The sequence below is a fragment of the Ictidomys tridecemlineatus genome, unplaced genomic scaffold (genome assembly GCF_052094955.1).
Source record: "Ictidomys tridecemlineatus isolate mIctTri1 unplaced genomic scaffold, mIctTri1.hap1 Scaffold_157, whole genome shotgun sequence".
NCBI lineage: Eukaryota > Metazoa > Chordata > Mammalia > Rodentia > Sciuridae > Ictidomys > Ictidomys tridecemlineatus.
The window spans coordinates 287,225-313,236 of NW_027521377.1; the positions used below are offsets into that span (position 1 = coordinate 287,225).

Sequence of the window (26,012 nt, forward strand, 5' to 3'; positions counted from 1 at the left end):
CTTCCCGTTGAGCAATGTGGCAGCCTGCCTTCCATATCAGGTGGGCACTCTACTGATCCATTAGCCTGCCTGTCAAGTTAAAAGGAATGTGCTCCGCGTTCATCTCCAACATACATGCATATGTAAATTAAACATTTGTAGGTTGTAATATGTATACAAAAATGGATGGTGACATGTTACAGGAGAAATAAGCAGTATTTTAAATGTGTTGCTAAGCACTGTGACTTTATACTCTCATTAGCTAAGATCACAAAGTCCAAATACCCTTGAGGTGAAGTTTCTCATTAATGATTCAGGATGGGAATCTGAATTTCTAAAGACCTTCTGGTAATTCCAGGTTTTGTGGGGAAGAGTGCTTCTTGTCAGGTCTGATTAGATCCCTGGTATCTGTGCTGCTGTTGATGAGAGGAGGTGTGAGCTCATTCCTCTCGTACTGTTCGCTATGCTGTATACAGATCAACTTCAGCATCCAGCATCCAGCATCCAGAGTGTCTTTTTGTAAGAATTTTCCTTTCTTTTTTTTCCTTTTCTTTCTTTCTTTTTTTTTTTTTTTTTTGGTACCACGGAATGAACCCAATGGTGTTTAACCACTGAGCAACATCCCCAGTTCTTTTGTATATTTTATTTAGAGACAGGGTTCACTAAGTGGCTTAGGTCCTCACTAAGTTGCTGAGGCTGGCGTGGAACTTGCAATCCTCCTGCCTCAGCCTCTGAAGCTGCTGGGATCACCAGCCTGTGCTACCACACCTGGCTTTCAGGAATTTTCTTAATCTACTTGTCCATTTTGTAAAAGTTAGTTTAAATTTATTCATAATGTAACATTTGGGCATAATTCTCGTACTTGGGATACATTGAAGATAGAATCAGAGAATTCAGTCACTCTATCCCTCAGACACGGTCCTGTGTGAGTTTCAAAACACTGAGAGTAAGTGTTTGGACACAGAGCCTGAGGGTGGCGACCCCAGATCTTCCTCAGGAGCCCTTAGGACCATGGGGCCAGCTGAGGGACAGTTTTTCTGTGGACAATTTTTACAGTGCATGTAGTAAACAGTGACAAAGCACAATTTGTTTTGTTTCTTTGGATTAAAAAAATGTGAAAAGAACAGATTTTCATGTTAATCTCAATTTCCCATCTAAATCATAGCCTTCTTAAGCAGAAGGAATTGCGTTAGCCATTGCTTGTCTCCTGGTGATCCCAATACAGTTTCATTGTTGTATATGGTAGAAATTAAACATTTCATTCCAAAACCTGCAGGCACATGTGTTTTAACACAGTCAACAGGAGTGCGATATGTGTGTTTTAAGAAGCTTCGCCCAGCATCACCTGTGAATGCAGATCAGGATGTGTGGGATGCAGACACTTATTTCTCCTCTAACATGTCACCATGTGCTAGAAGTCATGGCTTCTGTGCTGTCAGGATCTCCGTCTCTGATTCCTCCTCTTGATGGATGGGCAACAGAGGAAGGCCCAGGTCTGGCAGGTTCCAGTGCTCTGCAGCCATGGAGCATATGGGTACCCATATGTCCCAGGATCTGGGCTGGACTCCTCGTGTATGGAGGAAGGAAAGCCCACCAGGCTGGCTTCTTTCCCACCTTGGTGCTGGTGAGAGGCTTTGTGGCAGTGTTTGTACAACATCTGGTTGCGTGAGAGGGGTGGAAACCAGGTGTGATTTACTAGCTTCTGAACCTCCTCACACCAGGAGAGCCCTTCTTGTCAGATGGGAAGAGACAGATAGGAGTTGCAGCCCGGGGCCTTCCCTCCCAGACCCTGCTCTGCACATCTATGCTGGAGTCGGCCTCGCCCAACAAATGATGTTCCGTGCTTCTGTTGTATGGTGGCTATCAGGAATGTTCTATATAAATGTGTGAGCCAGATTCAAATAAGCGGTCTAGTAACTGGATTTTATGAGATTAAATACATAATAACTACATAGAAAAAAGAGCCCTCTAATGAGCTTATTACATCAAAATTACTTTGCTTGAAACTTAAGCATCTAAGCAAACCCCATTGACTTCAACTGTGTAGGAACACACAGCACTCTGAAAATGCTTGGCACGTCAGTGACAATTAGCTTAGACTTTGATTCTTTGACAGTTATGTAACTTAATAGCATAATTACTTCTTACTTCCCAGCTGGTGAAAGTGGGTGACTGGGGCAGTGTCAGTGTTGGAGAAGAAAATTCTTAGTCTTTGTAGCCACGTTTTGCAGGCTCTCTGCTCTCTCTAGGCAGTGTGTTTACTTGATTTTTGGTTGTGTACATCAGACTGGGCTGCAGTCATGAATATAGAAATGATGTGGACTGAAGGAGGTAATAGGGCTGTAGGTGGAGCTATACCCAGAGACTGCTCGTAGACTCGTCACATTCAAAGCTGGACCCACCTGAGGGATCCTCAGACCTAGCGCTCTCAAATGGGACCCCCAAGGGGCAAAATCCAAGACTTTGCTGAAGATCCAGAAGGATTCAGACACCAAAAGCAAAACATGTGCCAGGTAAGTGTCTTATCAGCTTTTTTCATGGCTGCAGCTAAAAGACCCAACCAGCACAATTTTGGAAGAGGAAAAGTTTCTTTGGGGGTTCACAGTTTCAGAGGTCTCAGTCCATAGACGGCAGATTCCATTCCTCGGGGCTCAAGATGAGGCAGGACATCATGGCAGTAGAATGGGGCAGAGTAAAGCAGCTCAGATAATGATCAGTAAGCAGAGACACTCCATTCAACAGATAAAAAGTAAACCATACCTCTAGGGACCTGCCTCCTCCAGCCACACCTGCCTTTAGCTACCACTCAGACAGTCCCTATCAGGAGATTAATCCACTGATTGGATTAAGGTTCTTATAATCCAATCGTTTCTCCTCTAAACCTTGCATTGTCTCACACATATGCTTTTGGGGGACACCACATCTAAACCATAACAGTAAGGACCCACAGAGTTCTTTCATGCTAAAAGCAAATCCCCACCCACTTCTGAGTAGGTATCCTAATGCAATGTCTCCTACATCCACAGATGCATTGTGTGCAAAGCCAAGAGAGGGAGCAGTCAGATGTCCATTGACAGATGGGGATAAACAAAGGAAATCCTGCCACAGGCTGCGGGATGGATGAGGCACTAGGATGTGGAGCTGATTGAGAGAAGCCAGTCACCAAGGGGCAAATACTGTATAATTCCCCCTATGAAACATATAAAGTGGCCACATCATAGATTGGGAAATAGGGCAGTAGCTACCGAGGGCTGGGCAAGGGGTGGGGAGTTAGCATTTCATATATCCAGAGTTCCAGATACACAAGACAGAGAAGTTTTGGTGCTCAGTTTTATAACCATGTCAATAGACCTGGCACTATGGAAGTGTACACTTTAAAAGTGTTTAAGATGATAAGTTTTATTATATATTTTTATCACTTTAAAAATAATTTTAAATTATTTAAAAAATAATTTTAGAAGACAACAAAGAAGCACTGGCTGCTGTTGTAAATGGCTCCTAAAAGAGCTAAAGAGCATTCACATATGACCAACAATTCTACCTCTAGGTTTTACCCAAGAGAATTGAAAATAAGTGTTCAAAACAAATGTGTTCTTGAATGTTTATCATCTTACTATTGATAATAGCCAGAAAATGGAAACAAGCCACACATCCATCAACTGATGAATGGGTAAACAAACAGTCTATCCATGCAGTGGAATATTATTCAGCCATAAAAAGGAATGAAGTGCTGACTGCTGTCACAGCCTCAGATGGACCTTGAAAAACAGGTAAAAGAAGGTAGTCCCAACTGCTCACAGGTTAATTGATTCCACTTATGTTAAATGTCTAGAAGAAGCATATCTATAAAAACAGAAAGCAGATCAGTAGTTGCCAGTGGCTGGGTAGTGCCTGTGTATGGCTCCTTCTGAGAGCAGAGAATGTGCCCAGGATCAGATAGTGATGAGCAGTCACTATCTAATAGTAAATGCAAAATTTAAGATGGTTAAAATGGTTAATTCCATGTCCTATGAATATTTCTTCCAAACACAAAAGGCTTTATATATAAAGAGTCTTTGGTCTAGCCCAAGTTTTTTAGCTGGGAAAGTGGAAGCTCACTTCTGGGGGACATGGCTTTCTGGAGGCCATAGCCACAGTCCTCAAGACACCAGGGCGCTCCTGGGGGAGGTGGGAAGCAAGGCATCCTCGTGCAGCAAGGCCGGATGCTCAGGTAGTGCAGGCATGCCGGGTTCTGTGAAGAAGGGCCAGCATGGCATTGGCTGCAGCAGAGGTGGAGTCACTGGGGCTCCTCCTAGAGTTACTTCCCAGCTACAGGGGCTTGCCACAGCCAGTCCAGGCTCACACCCAGACAAGTGTGATCCAAAAGACAAAACAGGCATCTCTTACATCTCTGTTTAGGAGCAAGACAAGATTTGCTGGAAACTCCCTGGCAAAGCCATCGGCCACGATTGGGTCAGGTGACTCCCTAAGTCCAACGAGGCTGACAGGCTTAGGCCCATGGTGTGCAATGGAGAGCATAGGGGGAAGTTAGACCCAAAGACCAGTCCCATAGGCCAGGCATCAGACAGAGGCCAGGAACCTCACGTGCACCTGTGGGACGAGCAGGTGCTCAAGATAAGCAGACAAGGAGTGATGTCCATGGAGAGCAGCTGAGTCGTGCATCAGAGCCTAGAAAAAGAACGTGGGAACAGGGTTCCAGACCAAGGCTCAGGATCCTACCCTGTGTGGCTGGCAGCAGGAGGTCAGCATCCCAGTCCAGGCTCTGAGAACAACTGGCTTCCAGCAAAAACTGCAGAAAGATTCCCTTCCCAGTATCCCCAGTAGAGCCCCCAAGAAAGCAGACCTGTCCCCAGAATGCACACACTTGAACCCAGAGGCCGACACAGCAGTGCCCAGGCACAGAGTGGAAAACCGGGGCTTCTGAGGAAAGCCAAATCATTTTAAAGTTCAGTCCCTGCATGTACCATCAGCACAGAATAGAGATGCCTGGGTGTGTTCCTAGAATCCTCTGTCCCCCACTGTACAGTTGACAGACATGGGAGAGAGAGGTCAAGTCACTAACTTCTCAGCAGCAGTCGTTACCTATTTCGAAGGGTGCACACATCCACGTGGCCCACTCTGCAGTCCTTGACCATTCGCTTGTCCCCTGGCTCCTATACACACCTGCTATCCACTAGGCACTCTTCTACACAATGGGGACATGTTTGTGGACAAAACAAAACCCATCCCTCTTTTCCCAGACCTTAAAGTCCAGTGGGGGTGATATGCATACAGATGATCAAATTTGTGGCATGGCAAATAAAGTTATCAGTGCTGCAAAGAAACCAGAGCAGGCAGAGGGCACTGGGTGCTTCAACTTCTAAGAAAACTTCATGGGAAAACAGCCTGATGAGTGCTCTTAACCACCATGATAGCCAAGGCCTGTGCAGAACGCATGTGGGAAGAGAGAAATGAAGACAGATGCTGAGCAGATGTCCCAGACATGGCCAGGCAGGTAGTGTCTGTGGACCCAGGAGCTGGCGGGAGCTCTCTGAGCCATCCTCCTGAGGCATGCCAGGATGACAGCGCGCTTCCACTCCACTGTTGACTTGGACACCACAAAGATGAGTTTTCTGCTAACAGAAAGCCAGAATGCAATCTTATGGGTGTGGCTTCAAGATCAATGGCAGGTTGGCCGGAGGCTAAGGATTTTGCCAATAACACACAGTCACATCAGAGTTGTTTGGTGCTCTGATCTGAGTTTGGTTGGCTGCTCCCTCCCTGGTATTCTATAAAATAGATCCCCAAGTGGAAAACCACAGAGCACCAGAGAAAGAGCACCATCTTCAGTGTGCCAAGAATTTGTCAAAAAACCTGGACTCCCACCACTAACTAGATAACTTGGAATTTATTCACACTGAGAATAAGAAGATTGTGAGTGACATCTGCTAGGTGTTCCTTTGTAGCAGTTCCTCCCAGAGCGATGATGAAGGCATTCAGGCAACTTCAGGCAGCCTGACTAACTGAGAAAAGTAATGGCTGCTCACTCATTGAGGGTCAGGACAGCAAGAAAGGAAAGGAAGGGGAGAGAAGGGAGAGGAAGAAATGCCAAGACGATGCAGCAGAAATCACACATTCTGAGGCAGGGGCCTATTTTGAAAGATGATGGTCCAGGATAAAGTTTATTTCACTTACAAGCACTAACTCATAGCATTCCCACCTATGGATTAGCAACAGCATGACCTCTGTAGGGAAGATTAACTTGCAGCTACACAGGGATTCAGCAGAAAGCAGACATGAGGGAATTGTTTTGACAGTTTTGAAATCTATATTCTTTGTGGGAAAAACATTGTTGAAATCCTGCTCAATTAAGCCGTTTTGCATTACTTTCACTAATTACCAGGGGTTGGATAAATTTATCAAGAAAAAATGTTTTATTTTGTCTCGTGGTTCCAAAGATCCAAGGCCAAGGGAGCATATCTAGTGATATCCTTCCAGCGAGCAGAATTCCAAGGCTGTGCATGGTATCACATGGCAAGAACAAGGAGTGTACACGTCTGTGTGCCTCTTCTGGTCTCTGCCCCTCTCTTTATAAAGCCACCAGGATTTAGTCATGGGGCCCCCACCCCACTGACCTTATCTATCCCTAATCGCCCAGAGGCAGCACCATGGTGTGATGAAGTCTCGACCCTCTAAAACCTCAAGGTGGCAACTAGAGTTCAACACGTGACCCCATGGAGACACACGCCAACCATATCCAACCATAACACCTGGGATATTAAGTAAGTTTTGTGTGTTGAGAGAAAAACTCAGACAGTTAACATTAATCACTAACTAATAAGCGATTTAACTTATATGGGAAAAGTGATTCTCTCTGAACCTAGATGCACATGTAGAATTTTGGTAGGTTGCTACACAGGCAGTCTGTGCTAGTCAGGAGACAGCACATCCATGGACTTTTTGAAAAAGGCAGAATCTTTTGTGCTGATGCTGGAGAGAGTACGGGGCTGCCTCCTTCCCTTCCCCTCTCATCTCTCTCTCATCTCTTTTTCTCTCTCTCCCCCTCCCTCCCTTTTTCTCTCTCCCCCTCCCTCTCTCTCCCTCCCTCCCTCCTCTCTTTCTCCTTCTCTCTCTCCCTTTCTCCCTGTCTTTCTCCTCCCTCCCTTTCTCTCTCCTTCCCTCTCTTTCTCTATTTTTCTTCTTCCCCCTCCCTTCCTCTTTCCCTCCCTCCCTCCTTTTCTCCCTCCCCCTCCCTCCCTCCCTTTCTCCCTCTCTCCCTCCTTCCCTCCTCTCTGTCTCCCCCTCTCTCTCCCTTCCTCCCTCTCCCTCTCTCTCCCTCCCCCTCCCCCTCTCTCATAAGTGTATTATGGGGACATATTTCTCCCTAAGGCTTCAGTGTCTGATAGGGGCCCCTGGCCCAAGTGCTGTGTGGGCCACAGTCAAACAGTTGCATTTTGGGACAAGATAGGTGTTCCTAGTTTGCCATGAATTAGAACGTAGGAGTTTGATGACTCTCCACACCTAGATTTACTGGCAGGCCAAGTTTCTAAAGAACACTCAGAATTGGTAAGATCATAAATCTGTATCACTGCTTTACCTCCTTAACCCCAGGATCTGCGGCTCTGTACATCTATCTGTATCTCCTTTCCCTGAAGCTCTGAAGAGTAGGGCAGAAGACCGTGGTTGTGGGCCACCAGGGCCCCTACTGTATCTTTCTTGCCTGTACCTGGGTAAGTCTAATTCTTCCCCCAGGGTTTTAAGTAGCTCCATACTTATCTTCTTAAAAGTAAGCATGATAATTAAAACCCAATACAGACTGTCCAAATGAATGGGAAGTTTATACAAATGAATAATAAATAAATCAAACTCCCAACAGATTAAAAAGAACACAGACAATTCACAAGAGTAAATATTTGTAAATAAATACTATTAGTGAATAAACAAAAAATAAATAAAACTTCACTCTCCCTGGCATCTAGAAAAAGAGATTACCTCCTTGATGTTGTATCTTGTTCTTACTAATCATAGTCAGATCTGCTCTCAGTCTATAAGCCCTGCCATTTCTCCCTCTCCCTTCTCTCTTCTCATGGCTTCTCAGACCCTTGTTGGGTTCTCATTTCTGAGTTAACCACACAAGGATCAGGTAATTGGTGTTTATTTCTCCTTCTCCCCAGTCCCCCAAGACCAGAACCTCAGAATAAACCAGGTCCTTGGGCATCAAGAACGAGGTTGCAGCCCCCTCCCATGTACCTCTCACACACACACGTCTGTCCTGCCATTCTGAACACTGAGCTCAGCTGGGAGTCAGCAGCTCTGGGGACCCTTCCCAAACAGCATCTCCCCCACCTCCCTGGGCTGAGGGTGGGAAAGGCAGGCTTTGGTGGCCAGGTGTTCCCAAGGACACCTGGGACTTCCCCTCTCCCAGCAGGGCCACTAGATTGTGGCACCCTCTGCTACTAGCTTCTGGGGCAGAGCAGTGTTGTCCCCTGCTGTGTTCCAGGCACCTGTCATCTGGACACAGACACACCAGGCATCAGTTCTCCACAGACATCTCTTGTTCCTGCACTCTGGATTCTCTGAGCAAAGAGAGATGCAGCCGGGTTAATAGTGTTCATGTAAGGGAAATTTCAGACCAGGGAAGCTCAGAGAGCCTTCCCTCCCCAGAGGTGACCCAGAGCAGTAACCCTCCCACCGCCACCTCCCAGGACAACTGCATACTTTCAGCCCCATCTAGTCCCTGTCTCTCCAGACAAGATGGAGGGAGGTCAGCAGATCCCTAGGTAAGATGAGGATTCCCTAATTTCAGATCCCTCTCCTGTGGGGGTGCCCTGCATGCACAGGTGACCCCGTGTCACTGTCACTGTGGGAACCAGTTCTCCAGGAACAAATTCCAGTCCACCACTCGTATCCGGGGGTTTGGTTTGTTTTTGCTGTGAGTTATAAATGTTCTTTTTCTCTGACTTCCCACACCCCATGTCTGTCTGTCTGTCTGTCTGTCTGTCTGTCTCTCTCTCTCTCTCTCTCTCTCTCTCACACACACACACACACACACACACACACACACACACACACACACTGTGGCAAGTTCAGAGGCTGAACAATCAGAATCCTGGTCTCCTGAGTTCCTGGCCAGCACCTTGACCTCTGCATGACCTGTGTGACTGAGGAGTGAGCAGAGCTTTTCATTGCAAATCACTTGGGAGCCAGGTCAAAACTCAGGCTCTGCACTAGTAGGTCTGGGCAGGGCTTGGGGCTACTTCTCTCCAGCCTGGCCAAGGTGGTGCTGTCTGGCCTCCCCCACCCACACTAGCAGCAAAGCTTTAAGGCCTGTGCCACAGTCTATGTAATGCACACTCTGTAAAAGGAAAAAACGTTTTGTGAATAAGTTACCTGTTAGTTGTGGCTGAGAAATTACTCTTCTGATCGACCCCCATGTTTATAGGTGCTCTGGAGGGGAACTGGGAGACAGTGTGAGAGCTGCTCATAGAGCAGAACTGGATTTTTTTCCCCCATGGGACTTTTTGTATTTTGGAAATGTGTGACATTCAGCCTGTTGAATTTATGTTTAGGTCTCATCTTTGTGTCACCTTGGGGAATTAGAAGGTTAGAATATTGTCCTGAGTGTTAAACAAGCAATTCAGCATCATTATGAAAGTCTAGAAGTCAAATAATGGCAAATGCTTTCATCCTTAGCCTTCCTTTGTCTTCACATCCTACAGGGGTGTGGACACAACTTCACTAGATGGTCAAGGAGATCTGATGTGGAAAGCTGAGGATATGTCCATTGTCATCCAGTGAACTGTCAGAAATAATATTTAAGTCTGAATGTGTAGATTGCAGAGGCTCTGGCTACTCCCCTGCCCACCATTTCTTTTCTAGCAGCTGGTGGTCCTTTTCTAAAGCAATAGGGGGTGTGGTTGTTAAGAACACCTGCAATTCTACCTGCTATTTTAAATTCAGAGGTCTTTTGGCTAGCAGAGTACACTACTAGGCACCGGCTTCCACCCAAGCTCAGTTAAGATGCAGGAGTTTCTGTTATTTTCCATCTCTGATCATCAACTTGGGCTTGTGGTTTTACAAGGTACCAGGACAGTGTAGGATGCTGTGCAGGGGCATCGCTTCTGTGGAACTGCCACCTCCCCAGCGCCTGCCACACCAGGAGTCCCAGAGCCAGCAAAAGACCATCCTAGGGGAATGCCTGGTGCTGCCTGTGGGCACAGCGACACCCCCACCTCGATTTCAAGGCCAGAAAGTGGGGTTCCCCAAGGAGGCTTGCAAGAAAGGAAATCCGGAGGGAAAAGTACAAAAAGGAAGTTGGAGTCAATACAACCTGATGAGTCCCTGCAATTGAATTCATGATGGCTATTAGTGGGGGGCGGGACCCTACCCTTAAATGAAATGGGTGGCATCTCTGGGCCCCAACAAGAGCTGCTAAGGAATTGGAAGATTGTGTTTCCTTTTGCAGGGGTCCAAATGTGGGGGTGGATAGAAAGGAACCAGACCAGCTTTGGCAAGGCAGAGCCAGGTGCTGGGTGGAGGGAACCCCCTTGGGACAGGAGAAAGACAGGTCCTACAAGCTCTGTGAGACCCTTCTTCTCCTGGAAGAGGGAGGAAACCAGCCCTACAGAGCTGGGCTGTGCCCACTTCCTGGGTGAAAGGCACTGAAAACCCAGGTCCCAGGGAGCAGAAGGGCCTTGCCTCCTTGGAGTCCCTGAGCTTGCCCACATCCCTGAGGGAATGGAACCAGAAAAGGAAAGTGTTTGCCAGGAGCATGACCTTGAAGCAACCCAGACAGCCCTGCCCTTTCCTCTGTTGGTCTTTATAACTTCTTTTTTTTTAATTAGAGACTTTGGTTATGACCCTGAATTAAGCAAATTAGGTGCATCCATTCCCTAAAAGCCTGCTCTTGTCCTCCTGAAATGAGCATTTCACACTTTTTGTCTGGGAGCATCCTGAGCTTAGGGGAGGATCCCTGGGCTCCCCAGGGTCCTGGGACAAGCCTGGAGGCAGTTGGGGATGGGGTGCTCAAGTAAATCACTGGGCTGTGGCTCCTGTTTTCATGGCTGTAGCCAATTTATACATGTGTCTGCTCCTCTTTTAGGGCTTTTATGATAAAAATGAGAATCTGAAAGTTATGAAAAGAATTAAAAGCACAGCATGAATCAATAACAGCCTCATTCTTGTGTGTTTTCTGTTAATGTGGGTGAACCTCACCTGACATTAAAGGAGATAAGAAAAGAGAAATTAGCCTGCAAGAAACCCCCAGAGCCTGGCTAATCCTCACTGAGATTGGCTGGTCCTGTGCGGCTTTGGTGGAAGGGTAGGTCCTGGGTAGGTGTTCAAAAATTATTTCAGTCATGCAGGATTAGAGGTGCTGTGCTTTAAATGTTTTTAATTTAAGGTTTTTACCAGAGATGTTTGAGAAACAATTGTAGGGCAGCACAGGAAGCACTGAACCAGCCTCACAGTTCATTTTTGTGCTGTATGTTTTCTTTCTCTTCCGCAGCCAAACAACGTGTCATTTGTGTTTTGACCTTTGCTTCCATAACCATTCAAATAGACACCTAGCAAATGTAGGGAATGACAAACAGCCCTGTGATGCACAGTGAGATGGACCGACCTGTTCTCAGAAGCCTGGGGAGCTCTGCCAACTCGGGGCTGTTTGTGGGATCTGCTGAGGGCGGAGATAAGGGCCATAATGAAATGTATAGCCAAGGCAGACAGAAGGTGTTTAATGAGAGAGGTCTGGATTTCACATTTTTATTCTCTTGCTTTCTGGCCTGCAGCCTGGGCTAGAGCCTCTCCTTGGAGAGTGCTATGTGTTAATTAGTGACTAGAGCCTGCTGTCTTTTTTTTTTTACTAAAACTGCTCAGGACTTCTTTTGTTTGATCTTTTGCCTGGTCCTCTTACTGCTTGTTTCTCCACCTCTCTGCCATGCCTTCCCCAGATGCTCACTCACAGTAAACACAATCCTGGTCTCTACTTACTGACCAGAGAGCCGGCATTATTTGCAAAGTTCCATAGGCTGCATTTTTCTTATGAGGCATGGGGAGAATGAAGTGCAAGACCCCCATAAAACTCCTGATAAAAGACCTGAGGTGGGCAGTCCCACCACCGGCCAGGACCTTGCATGAATCAAACTATATTTATAGGATAGAAAAAGAAATATGTAGAGAGAGAGAGAGTTGAATTAGTTTCTCTGATTATTATCATTCTCCTATTTTTTTAATGTGGTGGACTATTAATACCATATCTGTCTCCCTCTGTCAGCATAAGTCTGTCACAAATTCTGTTTTAGAGTAACTAAATATTTGGCTTTTTATCTTTAATAACTTACTCTCTTGGAGGAGAACATGATGGCAAGAGGGAAGAGAGAGAGAGCAAATAAGCAAGGTGTGTCTGTCTGAATGTCCTTGGTTTTGACATTTCATTTCACCAGGGAACATGGCTCTGAAAGATGGCTGTCCCTTCTAATGGCTGGGAATTTGCAGCCGCAATGGCCAGAAGCATAAAGACAAGTAAAGAGGATTTCTTGGTACATGGAGCACTAAGTGCCTGGTTCAGTGAGTTCTGTGATTGATACCCATTTCTGTGTGCTCCTTCCTAACTGCACTCCCTAAAGCATGCTGGGGAGTAGTAATTTCAGGAAAAAAATTGGCATGTGCCATCAGTCACTGGGTGGCGGGTTTAGGGAGGGCATTGCTGATGGTGGCTGCTGTGTCATCCTCCCCAGGATGGTCTTAAAGGATTCGTGGGGAAGAAGCCGAGGACCAACCCCAGTGGTTTTCATTAGGGTGACATTCCTATGGCATCTGGGTCCAGGTGAGGTATGGCAGACAATGGCCAGTCACCATGCAGCTGTCAACAATCTAGAGTTAGTTTGGGGAGAAGGGCTGGATAATATTATTTTTTTCTTGCTGCCTATGGGTATCTAGATCTCAGAGAAGGTTTGTTTGCTCCTTGCAAACCACAATTTGAGGCTGTTTCCCTCTGATTCTCCATTGACAGCACTCAATTTCTGTTTGTTCCCCTCATGTCCTTTTTGCCTCTAAACTGTTAAGTGGTCAGTAGACGCCCATGACAGCCCGTGTGTCCTGACACTGGCCATGTGATTAGGAACAGGGAGCAGGTCTATAGGAGTCGGTCCCCAGGTGAGAGGACTAGCGATGAGGGAAAGCTGTCCTGGGTTGATGCCAACATTTTCTGCGGGAGAAATCAGCAAAGGTGTGTTTCTCTGATAAATCTAGGCCTGGGGAACCATCAAGGTGTCCTGTCAGGCCCAGTTTGGAATCATCAAATTAATTGTTACATGTTACAAGCCGACATATGCAGAAGGTGATAAATAGCTGATGCTGAAACTCCACCATGCATTCCCGCCATGAGGCGGAGGGTGAAGGAGGCTGCCGGCTTCCACCCACTGAGAGCAACCTGCCCGAACTTACTGTTTTTCCTGAGGCCTTCCTTAACCCACTGTCTCTCACCATTGCGTTTACTCGTCGCATCCTTCTGCTGCTTTGGAGGGGTGCTATTTACCTAGAAGTCACGCAACAGCTATTTTAGAAGGCCATTTGCTAGGTCCTCAGGAGCTGCCTGTTGAAGCCAGCATGTGGGGGTCTCTCCAGGCCAACATGCACTGAGTTGGGAACCAGGACTGATCCAGCCTCCGCTCTATGTCCCTGTGGGTGGATTGGAGCAGGTGTGGCCAGGCATTCGAGTGGCCCTGGACATGGGTGAGTGTCAGTAGTGGACAGGCCGGAGAGTTACTCCCACTGCCATCCTGAGCCTTGGACTTCATCCAGCATTTCTGTTACCACAAGAGGTTGCCACAGGGTGGGGTACAGCAGCACACTTCCTTTGGACATCTGATGACAGTTCTTCAGCTTCTGCAGTGTCTTAGGTGTGGTCCTCCTTTCCCTCTCTTCTAAAGTAGGAACTGGGCTACTATCTCTTAGTGAGAGGGAATGCCAAGTACCAATGAGATGTTGGGGGAAGCAGAGATGTAGGGATGGTCGACTGGTCATTAGTTGGTTCCCCTGCCTGGTTCCTGGGTTCCCTGGGTTCTACTTTTGGATGTGTTGGAGTTGATCTGTCCTCATGTCTTGGGTACATTTTATAATAAAGCATGCATGTCTAAACTCCTATCAGGTCTCCTCTTATTTTCTGTGACTTCAGACAATTTTCCTAAGGTCTGGATTTCCGTGGAGCTCTGATGGTTCTGAGCCCCATGTGTACCTCCTCTGAGGAAAGAACCTGCGTCTTCATTTAATAGGCTCTTGGCAAATCTGCTCTCTGCCAGTCTAAATTAATGTTTTCCATTGCAAATAGGAAGGGAAAACACACATGCAGACTGGTGGGATTTTCCCCAGATGATGAGGGGTCCCTGATACCCTTCCTTAGGCTTCTGTGGATGACGAAGTTAAAGGCTCCATACCAACCCCTATGGGAAACTGTCCACCTCCCAGAGCAGCTGTAGGTATGATGGCCAAGCTGATTCCTGGTTCTGCCCAGACCTCACTGCACCTTCCAACGTGCAGAGGAGTGTAACCCTGTCCTCTGCCCTGTCCTCAAGCCTGGAAGCATGTACCCATGGTAGTATTTCTTTCATGTTTAAAGATTTTGAATATTCAAGGGGTTGAGTCCCACATTCACTCATGTTTAACCAACACCCTCTGTTGCCATATGACATTTCTTCTCTGTCCCCTGTCCTTTCACACATGCTCAGAGGGATCTCCTTTCAACTTCAGCTTTCCAGGCAGTGCATCTGTAGAGAGGCCCTGTGCATCTCACACCTATTACTGCCCTGTGGCAGCACATTGCTGGATATACCCCAACATGCATGCCCAAGACATCTTGCTTGGATCATCCCAAACCAAATTCCATTTGCCTCTCCTCCATACCCACTTCTCATTTGCCCCACTGTCCCCTCAACATGAACCCACACGTTCATGCGCATGCACAAACACACACACACACACACACACACACACACACACACACCCCACTGTGTGTGAGTGCCTGCAGCCCCGTGTGTAGGAGATTCTTGTGCCTGTGATAAAAAGTCTAGATGTTTGTAGCCAAAGTAACAGTCTGGTGACTCAAGTAAGCCTCACAGCAGGTGCTCTGCAGTTCCTTTAGTGGGAATCCCCATTCCTGAGCTGGTTGCTCATCTCAGTTCCTCTTCGGCCTGTGTGCACTCTGGTGCCCCTGTGGGGTGGGAGCCACTGGAGCCTCAGTGGGCCTCAGCCATCATGTGTCTCCAGCCCTGGCACAGGGCCATTTCACAACAGGTAAAATGTGCAAGCCTTCCCCTTCCCACCTCCTGACCCCAACTCCTCCTGACCACAGCTCCTCATCACACAGCACTGGGCCTGAGCGCCCACCAGGGTGACACCCCCTTCCTGGCTTCCCTGAAGCGCTGAGTAGCCTTTAAGCCTGGGTGTGCTGACAGGTGTGTTTTAACCTACCTCCCTGCCACAGAGTTCCCACCACAGAGTCCTCGCCAGCTTTGGCATAGGTCAAGGGAAGCCCTGAGATGGGTGTACAAGGGCTGTGCTCTGCAGCAGGGCACCTGTCCTCAGGGGTCGTGTGTGTCACCCTGGGAGGGGCTGGAGCTGGGACACTGGCCATTCAACCTGGGCATTTTCCCCAGGGCAGGACCTAGGCTCCTGTGGAAGCCATCAGCTGCCTATATCCAGCCATGCCAGGCTCAGGCTGCAGAGTAAGTCCACCCACTGCCACCATCGTTCTCAGAAGGCTGCGTGCATTTGTCCTCCCTGGAGATGCCTCTCTGGCCTCACTCTCTATTTGCTGCCTGGCCACTGGACCATCCTCTAGGTTGGTCCCTCTCTCCCTTCCCCTCTGAGCTTTCCTGTGCTCCCTACTATCCAACTAGGTGTCCAGACCCAGTGACAAAGGCAGCCTGACTGCACACAGAGCCATCGGCCACCCTGATCCCCCTAAGTATCTCCCACAGTCCCTTCAGTGTTGTCTGGTGCTGTGACTGTGGACCCGATTCCCAGGAGGACCATGGTGCAGTGGGCTAAGTGTAGGGCGAGATCAGGGACCTGCTTATGTCTCCCATGGCTGCTGGGTGGCGTTTGCCAAATAAACTCTACGCGGAGAGTCTGCAATGCTCTGAGCCTTGTCACGTCCTCCCATAGGATTTTCCATGATCGAGGCCGGCCAAGGCCTCTCTGTAAATGGCACCTGGCCAGCCGCAGGCTCTGAAACACATTTGCTCAGCTCCACCCAGGGCCTTAGGACTGGATTTCTCTAGAAATGGCTGGGAGGGAGGGCATCTGAAAAGCACTTCCTTGTTTTTCTCACTGCCCGGCCCTGGGTACTGGCTTTTTTCTTATTTGTTTCTAAAGGTGGAAGTGGTAGAGGCTGCCCAGGACTGCCCCTTCCTGTGGGCACTGGACCCTCTAAGGAGAGACAGATTCTCGACCTTGGGCCACACCAGCATCACCAGGGGCTGGCTCAAAGCAGGTCATTGGCCCCCAAGATTCCAAAGGAGGTGTCTGCGTGTGGCTTCAGAATATGCATTTCTGTTTCCTGGGTGAATTAGTGCTGACACCTAAGTCCTGGGGTTCTGCTTTGACCTACTGCCCTAATGAATAAGAGAGAAACGCTGATGAATTTGGGGCAGCAGACCTTAATGTTCTCTTTGGGGCATCGCCTGGGACATGGTATACACAGGTGACTCTCAGCTTCTTTAACAGCCCTGTCACCGCTTTGTGGAGTATGGGCATGTTCTTTGTTGTGTGACATCTTTCTTAGACATTTATGTCAAGCACTCTGATGAAGAGTTCTGGCCAGGGGTCACAGACACAGATTCTCCAAGGGCCGCCTCTGGGGAATTCACAGCCAATCCTAGCTTAGAACCCAGCCAAGGGGTGTGCCTGCTTGAGAGAAGGCCGCACACCCTGTTTAACCCACACCTGCCAAACCTGCCTGACCATGAAGCAGCCCAGAGGAATGTTTATGAGCCCACCTTGGCAAAAGGACCCTCATCAAACCTCTCCAGTGGGGCTTATTTACCTCTTTCCTGCTTCCCTCGTGTGCTGGGTTGGGGTCTTGTGCACCTTGCCCACTGGGTGCTGGGATTGGGGCTCCTGTTTGTCTTCCATGGCAGTCAATTTCTAGGGCTATTTATAGGATGCTTGTGCTTATTCTGAATAGCAAACATAGAAACGTTTATGAAGTATTCCCTTATGCTGTAGAAACTTGCCATCTTGTATTAATTATAGTGAATGGTAGTTTGATCTGCTTTCTAAAAATCCAAATTATAAAATATTTATAAGGAAATGTGGTGTTACTTTCAAATCACACCATGGCTCAGACTTGTCTAGCAGAGGGGCCCAGTAAATTTCTCTTACAGGATGCATGATTCAATGTACAAATAGAATTATTTGTAATAAGCACATCAATTATTTGTGTGTAAGCTTTCACTACAAAATATTGTTGGGTTTTCCCAACCTTGTTTTCTTGGGGGATTTTAATATCCTTCCATCTTGTTTGTGTTTTCTATGGCCCTTAACCAATGAGCACAAATTTCACATTGGTGAAATTCAGCTAAATAAGGCTTGAGTCTGTTGGAGAAATGATTCCCCTATGAGAAGCACATGTGATCCCCTGTACTCCCAATGTGTCTGGTCACAGGTTCTAAGTACCTGTGATGGTGGTCACTGTTGACTGTTGTCCCAAACCCCATTTCTGTGACAGACCTGCAGCATAGGAACTGACCTGCAGAGCCACAGTGTCATCACTCACTGCTTGTGGTTACATAGGAAATGGAAGCTCCTTTAACCTGTTCCTTCAAACTAGGTTGCCACCCACTGGCAGTCCATGAAGTGAGTAGAGATCACCACTTTCAAAACAGAAAACAGGATCAAGCAGAAGCTCGTAGAGTGCATGCTACACTACAGGAAACATCACACAGCAAGGTCTTACTCTGCCCCCCGCCACAGGCTCCCTGGCATTCCTGCACCAGGGCTGCTGAGTAGAGAAGCTATTGGCCCATGCCCCAGGAAGCTGGCTACACCAAAGCAGCGATGTTTTATGAAACCTAACAATCTCATTGTACTAGTCCATTATGAATTATTGAATCACCATTGCATATTTATAGCAACGTCTTAATATTTTAATAATTTATTTATCCCTTGTGGGTCCTTTTGTCTATTTCTTTTAATTGATAAAGGAAAGAGTCTTTTTGGAGCTAAGTTCACTGGGCTACTCCCTTGAAATGATGCTTCCAGAATTCAAAATAGATTCCTGCACATTTGTCCCTGAGTTGAAGTCACCCAGTGTACAGTAAATAGACCTACTCACAGGAATCAGAGGGGCCCCTGCCCTCCCCTGGGCTGCCACAGCTCTGTGGAAGACAGCCAGTCTCAGGTCTCAGACTGAGAATTAATAGCCACCTGTATTCCGTGAATTACAGCAGCTTAGAGACCTGGGAAAACCCTACTGTGTCCACCAAGGGCGCCCTCTACTTGGGGAGCATCCTTCATAAGTGGCCTTCAGTTCCAGAGTCATTCCCACAGGCTCTGAGTGCCTCGCTCCTGTTAGCTGTGCTCATGGAGAAAAGGAAGTCAAGGGAAATAGCCTGTTTCCTAGTAGTTACACGTGATGAACTGGCTGGCCCTGATAAGGAGAACTTTTAAAACTAAGGTGTGCATCCTTCAGGCTGAAGAAGCCGAGGTGGCCCTGGCTAGGGGTGAGAATTGTGGCAGGAGGTCTTAGTCTTTTGAGAATGCCCGGGGGGGCTGTGGTCCCTTTTGCATTGACTTAGGTTGTTTGTCATGAGTGACGTCACACACTGAGAACACATTGAGCTCTTTACAAGACGAGCTGCCTTTAAGTCTGCCCCTGTATCTTCTAGACCATTCCAGATGTTTGGGAAATATGGCGAGAGTCCTGCCGAGGAATGTTGTGCTGTTACCACTGCCTGGAGTTGCCACATGGAAAGCGGTTGGAGTTTTTCCCCCATTAAATGTACTCATTCAGTCTCTTGGAAAGGGTCTTTGATAAGGTGGACACCCTCTTTCCCTACCTGCCCCCAGCTAAGCGACCTCATTGGTTAAGTTTGAACTTGGTTCCATCATAATTCTAAATGTAACTTGAGACGGTGTGAAGAAGTACATCTTAGCCTGGGCTCCTTCTTAAGAGGGAGAAAAACTGTTAGAAATTTTTAAGGTGCAGCAAAAGCTGCAGGAAGAGCCCTTTTGCTTGGGAAATCCAAGGCAGTGCCCCATCACCAGTGGATCCAGCTCTACCAGATTGTTAGTCATCAGAAATAAACCCACATACATCTGATGACTCTCTTGCAGCACTTTCAGGCTCACTGTGCACAAGGAGTTTCATTTCTAAGAAGGGAGCTACAAATGGCTCAGGTTAGCCAACCTGATAAATTCACCCGCTGGCCGCTGTTGCAAATTTATACCAAGCTAAGGCTCACTGTCCAGCCATGCTCATGGTGCTAACAGTATTTGTTGGGCATCTGTCAGGTAGGATGCTAGGCATACAGCAAACTCCACCCTGTCCTTGACCTTGAAGCGGAGACAGGCAAGCAGGAGTAGGAAGTTCCTGCAGCCACACAGCTGGGAAAGGTCTGCCCTAGGAGGGTCAGGGGAGACTGTGGAAAGTTAAGAAGTGAGCCAGCCTTTGGAGCTGGTGCCCCAGCTGCCTCAAACATTAAGATTGTGCCAGACAGAGGGAATGCCAACATTTCTCCCACCAGAAGTGAAACTCTTGAGAGCCCTGGTAAAGTTGAGGATCATTGTGGAATTGTCTGAACCTGAAGTGACTGCAACAGCATATGTAGTCTGGAATACCTTTGAGAGAGAAAGAAGGCACTATCAGTAATTATACCAGGACAGAGGACAGATACCTGAACCCAGCTACTCTGGGAATTGGGATCCTATCACCAACCTGCAGAACACTTGAGGCCTATATCTGTCTCCTTTTTTTTTTTTTTTTAAAGAGAGAGTGAGAGAGAGGGACAGAGAGAGAGAGAGAGAATTTTAACGTTTTTATTTACTTTTTTCTTAGTTTTCAGCGGACACAACATCTTTGTTGGTATGTGGTGCTGAGGATTGAACCCGGGCCGCACGCATGCTAGGCGAGCACGCTACCGCTTGAGCCATATCCCCAGCCCCCTATATCTGTCTCCTTGAGTGAAGTGTCTTCCTCTAATGGTCAGAGAAGAAACAGCAGGTCATTTGTTCCTGTTTTGTTTTTTTTGTTGTTGGTGGTGGTTTTTTTTTTTTTTAAGAAAAGGGTGGAAGACAAATACAAATGCCATCTGCCATTGCAATGGCAGAAAATGTTTGTACTTGTGTCCCTGATAACCATTTTAGGACTGTCGTTAAGCCCTGTTATTGAACCATAAAGATGCTGGTGTTTACTTTATATTCAAATTGGTACCTTTTGAAGCTGATGCTCAGGAAAAGCAACAAATTGAATCTTGAACTTGAAAAGAACTTCTGGTTTGACTTGTGCTCTTCATGCATGACAAAAATTACTGCCTTTACACAGTATTCAAGCTAGCCTTGTTTTCCATCCTCACCTTCCCTGAAGAACAAGCAGCAGAGATATAAACAGCTTCTCTGGGGGCTTTGCCCAGATAGCTCAATTAAGACACAATGCGCTTTATTTTCTTGGAAAAAGAAGTCTTCATCAAAAACAGATGCTTCAGGTGTTGGCCGTGCACCCAGGTGCCCCAGCCAGACTCCCTGATTTTCTTCCTGGGGTTGCCTCTCCCTGGATCCTTCCCTGGATGCTCAGAACAGGGCAGCACAGGCACAGCCTACTACTCCAGAGTTCGGGCCACACAGCAGGTTTTCTGGGACAGTGCTAGTCTCTGCGTTTTCTCCTGTTGTCTACACAAGGACTGGTAGATGGCAGGCAGTGTGTTCTGGTCCTGGATGGCAGAATGCAAGACAGTGACCCCCCCCCCGGTTATTTTGTTACGGCAAGTGACATTACCTGAAAAGTAGCATATGATCCAGAGACATGGGGGCCTCGGGTGAGTAGGCAGAGCAGGTCAGGGCTGCCCTGAATCCACACCACTGTGGATCCCAACACCCTGCTCTAGTTAGGCTCCAGGGGGGCAGGCCCATCTATGTTGGCAGCTACTGAGCCTGCAGCACTTAGCTCTGTGGCAGGCCCGGGGGCTGCTTGGTGGCGGTATCTGATGGGCAGGCACAGCATAGGTGATGACGGGCACAGGTTTTTCTCATGCTGATTGTTGTGTCCTGGGCTCCACAGCGCCAGGCAGGGCATGCCACTGAAAATGACCTTCCCCAACATAACCCCTGCCTCCTTCCAGCTCCTCTGTTGGCCCCAAACTTAGTTTACATTCTAGGTCAGTCATCTTTGTGGCCTTGGCTGGTGATGGCCAGTGGTTGTTCACAAACGTCTCTGAAAAGCAGCCGTACTATTCTTACACTCCCCCCCCCCCGCTCACAATAGCCAGGCTGGGTGTGGGACAGTGGGTCTTCTGGCCCATGCTGATGACCAGGAGAGTTTCCAGTTTTGGGGTCTCAACATGCACACGATCTCAAAGTGAGATCTATAAGTTCTCCTCCAACTTCTTAACTGTGAGTGTATACTTAGCCTTGTTGTTCCCTGGAAGCAAGTCATATCCAACCTCCAGGTCCCCTCTCTGTGCTGTGTCAGGGTGCATCTCAGATCCTTGAGTGTCCTGCAGGGCACTGTTCATCCCATCTTGCCTGCAGAGAGATGGGAAGTTTCACTCTGTGGTCCCAGAACCTGAGTGCAAACTGAGAGTATCCTCAACACCTAAGGACAGTGCCTATCTCCTCTGATGTTTGTAGCCTTCATCCTGTCCTGCTGTCCCCACACTCTCAGAATTCCACCTCTACAACTGCTTCCACTGACATGTCACTTACTAACAGGTCTCTTCCTGAGTCACACTGCATGTGCTACAAACATAATGTTTGGGAACTCATTTGACCTTCCCCAAACTCCTTCCTACAAGCTCCAGAGATGATGCTTGGCTCTTTGTTTCAGGAAGGAAACTAAAGTTCCAGGAGTTCCAGTCTGGCTCTGGGTTAGAACATTCATCTTTTGTCTCCTAGCCTTGGTCTCATGTCCCCCTGTGGGACTGCCTCCTCACTTTGTAGATAACAATGCAGGTTGACTGTCCCATGGGTAAGATGGGATCCGGCTGTCCTCTGGGAAGCATGGAGAGGCCCCAGGGCAGCCCCTCAGGGAGCGTGGGGAAGCAGGAAGGTTGAGGCCCTGGGCCACAGCCTGCAAGTCGTGCATAGCTTGACGCCTGCTCTGCCCATGACCTGCTCCTTCACTCCTCCCCCGAAACCCTTATTTGAGAAGTTTAAAGAGATGCTGTGGTTCCCTGGATGTCCCAGGGAACTGGAGGGAATTAAGTCTCAACAGAGGCTCGGACATGTGGAAGTCCTTCCCACCCATAAGGACAGTTTCCTCTTGGTTGTGACAGATGCTGTCCACACTGACACAGGGACAACCCTGTTCCCAGAAAATCCTGATGACCTGTTTCTCATGCCAGCTTCTGGCAAACCTCACAGTTGTCCCACTGGCCTCTCAAAGGGCCTTTTGGGACCAATCCATGTCCTCACCCCAGCCCTGAGCCCAGAACCCTGTATGGTGTGTGATCACCAAATGTTTGTTAGTGCAGAGGACGGAGGTACTAACTGACCCGTGCTGACTCAGCATCAGAGCATCAGTGGGTAAAGACTTAATTCAGTGCTCCAAGTGCTCTCAGACCCCACAGCTGAAGTGGCCTGGTGCTAGCCTGCCTGCAGTCCATGCTGCTGTGCTCCATGCTCCACCATCACTGCATGCTCTGAACATCCAGGGCAAGTGGGTTCCTGGATGAAACAGAAGTCCTCCCCACCAGCTGCTGTTGAAAGGAAGCAGAATTGGTGGGGTTTTATTTCCTTCATATTTGACTCTGCTCCCCTTCTGCTAATTCCAGAAAAGGCTTGAGCACTGAGTGTGGTCTGAGGTGGTCCCCAGAACTGGTCTTTCCAATTAGACAGCTGTTGGATTTGCACATCCTGAGACCACTGCTGTCAGCAGCTCATCTGCCATATGGGCAGAGCTGCTCTCCCAGGTCACAAAGCCCCTACCACAGGCACATGGAAGGGGGGTTACAGGTACAGTTCCCATGGATCCAGCAACAGGAAAGCCAGAAAGTTCTCTCCATTTCTCAGTGTTTTGGGCTTTGGCCCAGTTGAGCTTCACCCTCCCTGGCTGAGCTTCACCCTTGCTAGATGCACACTCCTGCCACCAGGAGAGCAGCTGAAGATACACGAGAGCAGGGAAATCACTTTTCTCTTCTTTTATTTCTGAGTTCTGTGCAAAAACCTAGTGACAGCAGTCGCATTTAAAGCCAGCCACCTGTTTCTGGGGATGGGATGAGATGCAGAGAATAAGATTCTCAGTGTCTATATTTGATTATCATGTCCTTTCTAATAGGAATTTTATTAGCAGTTTTCTTGTGAAATTTTACTACTTACCTAATCCTTCTCCTTTTTAAGCCATAATAGCTGTCTTGTACCAACCACACACTTTGCATTCTGAACCAGGGATACCCTCCTCCCCAAAACCATTGTAAAACATGACCCTTGAACCTGAAGCTCCAATTTCAAATGGAATGATTAATGCTCTGATTTTCACCAGCTGTCTAATAAGCAGGACTTATTCACCAGCACCTCCTCATAATTGAAATTCAAAGGAAGGAGCCTAAAACATCAATGTGTTCAGAATAAAAGATGCAATCACTTTAAGTGTGATACTTACTGAAATCTAGTAACTTGTAAAGTTTTAATACATGTAACATGGTCATACAGACTGTCCAACAACCACACAACTTGTTCCTCGCTGTGTGATGAGCAAGCACTTTCCAGCCAGGCCTGGGAGCCTTCCCCAGCATCCCAGATACCTGCAGGCTGGGGACTGGCGGCCACTGGCAGGGGTCTTCCAGCAGCTTAGCAGTGGAGCAGAGTAGCAGGGGGCTCCCCACCCCACCCCTAGCATCTACCATCTTCCTTCTGTGCTGCCACTTTGTAAAACACATGCACAAAATGGCTTCATTTTTAAACAGGTGACTTGCCTTTGATCTTAGCCTCCCTAACAGCTCCCTAAAAATGATCCTCTCTGGCACATTTACTGAGGCTGTTGCAATGTGCTAGTGGGGATATATTGTTAGGGATACACAGGATGGGGGTGGAGACAGAGGAATCCACATTCTGTGGCACTGGAGGATCTTTTGTGACTGTAACACCTCCAGTCCCACCCTGTGGTACCCATGGTGCTTAGAACAAAAGAGAGAAAACTCAATGTGAGGAACCTAGCATTCCTCAGAGATGCTCTAAGAAACCCCAAAATTCTTTAGCCACCCCAGGAAGACAGGGAGGGAGAAAAGGAAGTACAAAGGAAGAAAATAAAAGAAAGGAGAAAAAAATCATTCTCAAATTATAATTTAGAAGAAAAATTAGCAACTTCAAGACTTTTTTGTCCAATATTAGACATTGAACTAAGAGACTCTAAACCACTGAATTCCCTCACCAGCCCTTTTGATTTATTTTATTTATTTATTTATTTTTTTTGAGAGAGAGGATCTTGATAAACTTTCAGGGCTGGCCTTAGAAAACTTGGAATCCCTCTGCCTCAGCCCCTGAGTAGCTAGGATTACAGGCATGTACCATCATGCCCAGCTTTAGACTGACTTTATACAGTCAGTTAATTCAGTTATTGCCACTAAATATGAGATTGTCAATAGAGGTGCATTCTAAGCAAAGTAAAAATATTATTTCATTAAAACTCCCAAATATTCTATGAAATGGGTGTTGTTTCCATTTTACAGATGGACACTGAGCACAGACGAGCTTCTTGTGTGGACCCAGGGCTCTCTGTCTCCAAAGTCCAGGCTCTCAAACACACCACTGCATGGGGCTTTCCTCTGTGCTTCAGATGCTCTGCGCTCTGCAGGGGCAGCAGCAGAACTGCTGGGCACAAGCCCTTACACCCTCACCTGTCACGATGTCCTCTTCTCCGTGTAGGGATGGAGGTAGAGGCCCACAGTGGCCCTGGACCATCACTGTGTATTAAATCTGTGAGATGCAAGATAAGTAACCAGAACACATACTGTGATCATTTGTCTTCTTTGCATCCAGGGAAGGAGGGACTAGGTGACAGCAGAGGCAAGAAGGAGTGGGAAAAGCCCAAGTCAAATTCTCTGGTTATCAAAAGAGAAAGCAGCTCTGGAACTATATCCATGGGTACAGTGAAGATCCCAGCACCTGTTAAAACAGCTAGCAACCTCCTCCTCACCCTGGGGAAGAAATTGAACCAAGAGGCTCTATACCACTTAATTGCCTCACCAGCCCTTTTTATTTATTTTATTTTATTTTATTGCATGTCGGTACATGCAAGCTGTGAACACTCCATACTCAGGAGGTGGGGGGTTCAAGCCTTCTCTAGCTGCAGAAGTGGGCTGGTGTGGTTTCGAGGTATCCATCAACAGCTAGCCAAGCACTTGGTAGGAGTGTTTTAGAACCCAGGCAAGAACTGTTCTCCCAGTGGAAACTGGCCCTGCTCATCTGGAGACACTCAGGGAACCAGCAGGGTTAGACTTTGTGTATTTGCAGCCCTGATGAGGGAGGCAGCCTCTACCCCCTCTGCAGGAGGGAGTGGATCACTAAGAAAGCAGAGCTGGTTTGCTGAGTCATGGGCCCTTCACTGGAGGATTTGAAGACTGGGATTTTGGTGTCATGAAGCACCATCTTCTCATTGGAAATCCGATGTCATTGAACCAGACTGAACAGGAGCTCACAAGTTCCACCCCAGTCAAGATCTTCTGCTAGGGCTCTTTTGAACAAAACTATAAATTCCACATACCAAATCTGGAAGGAATTGGGTTCCAGAGTCTTTTCTCCTGGGCTTAGAATTGTACTTAAAGCATTTATGCTGAGGTTTTGTTTTTGCTTTTTACCTTCAGTCAGACTCACTTGACAATTAAGGGACTCCTTAGAGAGAAAGGACA

The 26,012-nt window shown here is 47.6% G+C and overlaps 1 long non-coding RNA gene across 6 annotated transcripts in view; it reads left to right on the forward strand.

Annotated features, from left to right (window-relative positions):
• Positions 1–26,012, forward strand: part of LOC144372752 (uncharacterized) — a 64,350-nt gene that overhangs the window by 25,414 nt on the left and 12,924 nt on the right. Inside the window, exons 3-5 of one of the 6 annotated variants that reach the window (XR_013432647.1) lie at positions 6,617–6,740; positions 7,570–7,688; positions 10,040–11,127. The exons of 4 other annotated variants lie outside the window; for them this stretch is intronic. This is a non-coding gene — a long non-coding RNA (uncharacterized LOC144372752). Of the gene's footprint in view, positions 1–6,616; positions 6,741–7,569; positions 11,128–26,012 lie in introns of those variants that run through there. One more of the 6 variants, XR_013432646.1, reaches the window with a different exon arrangement.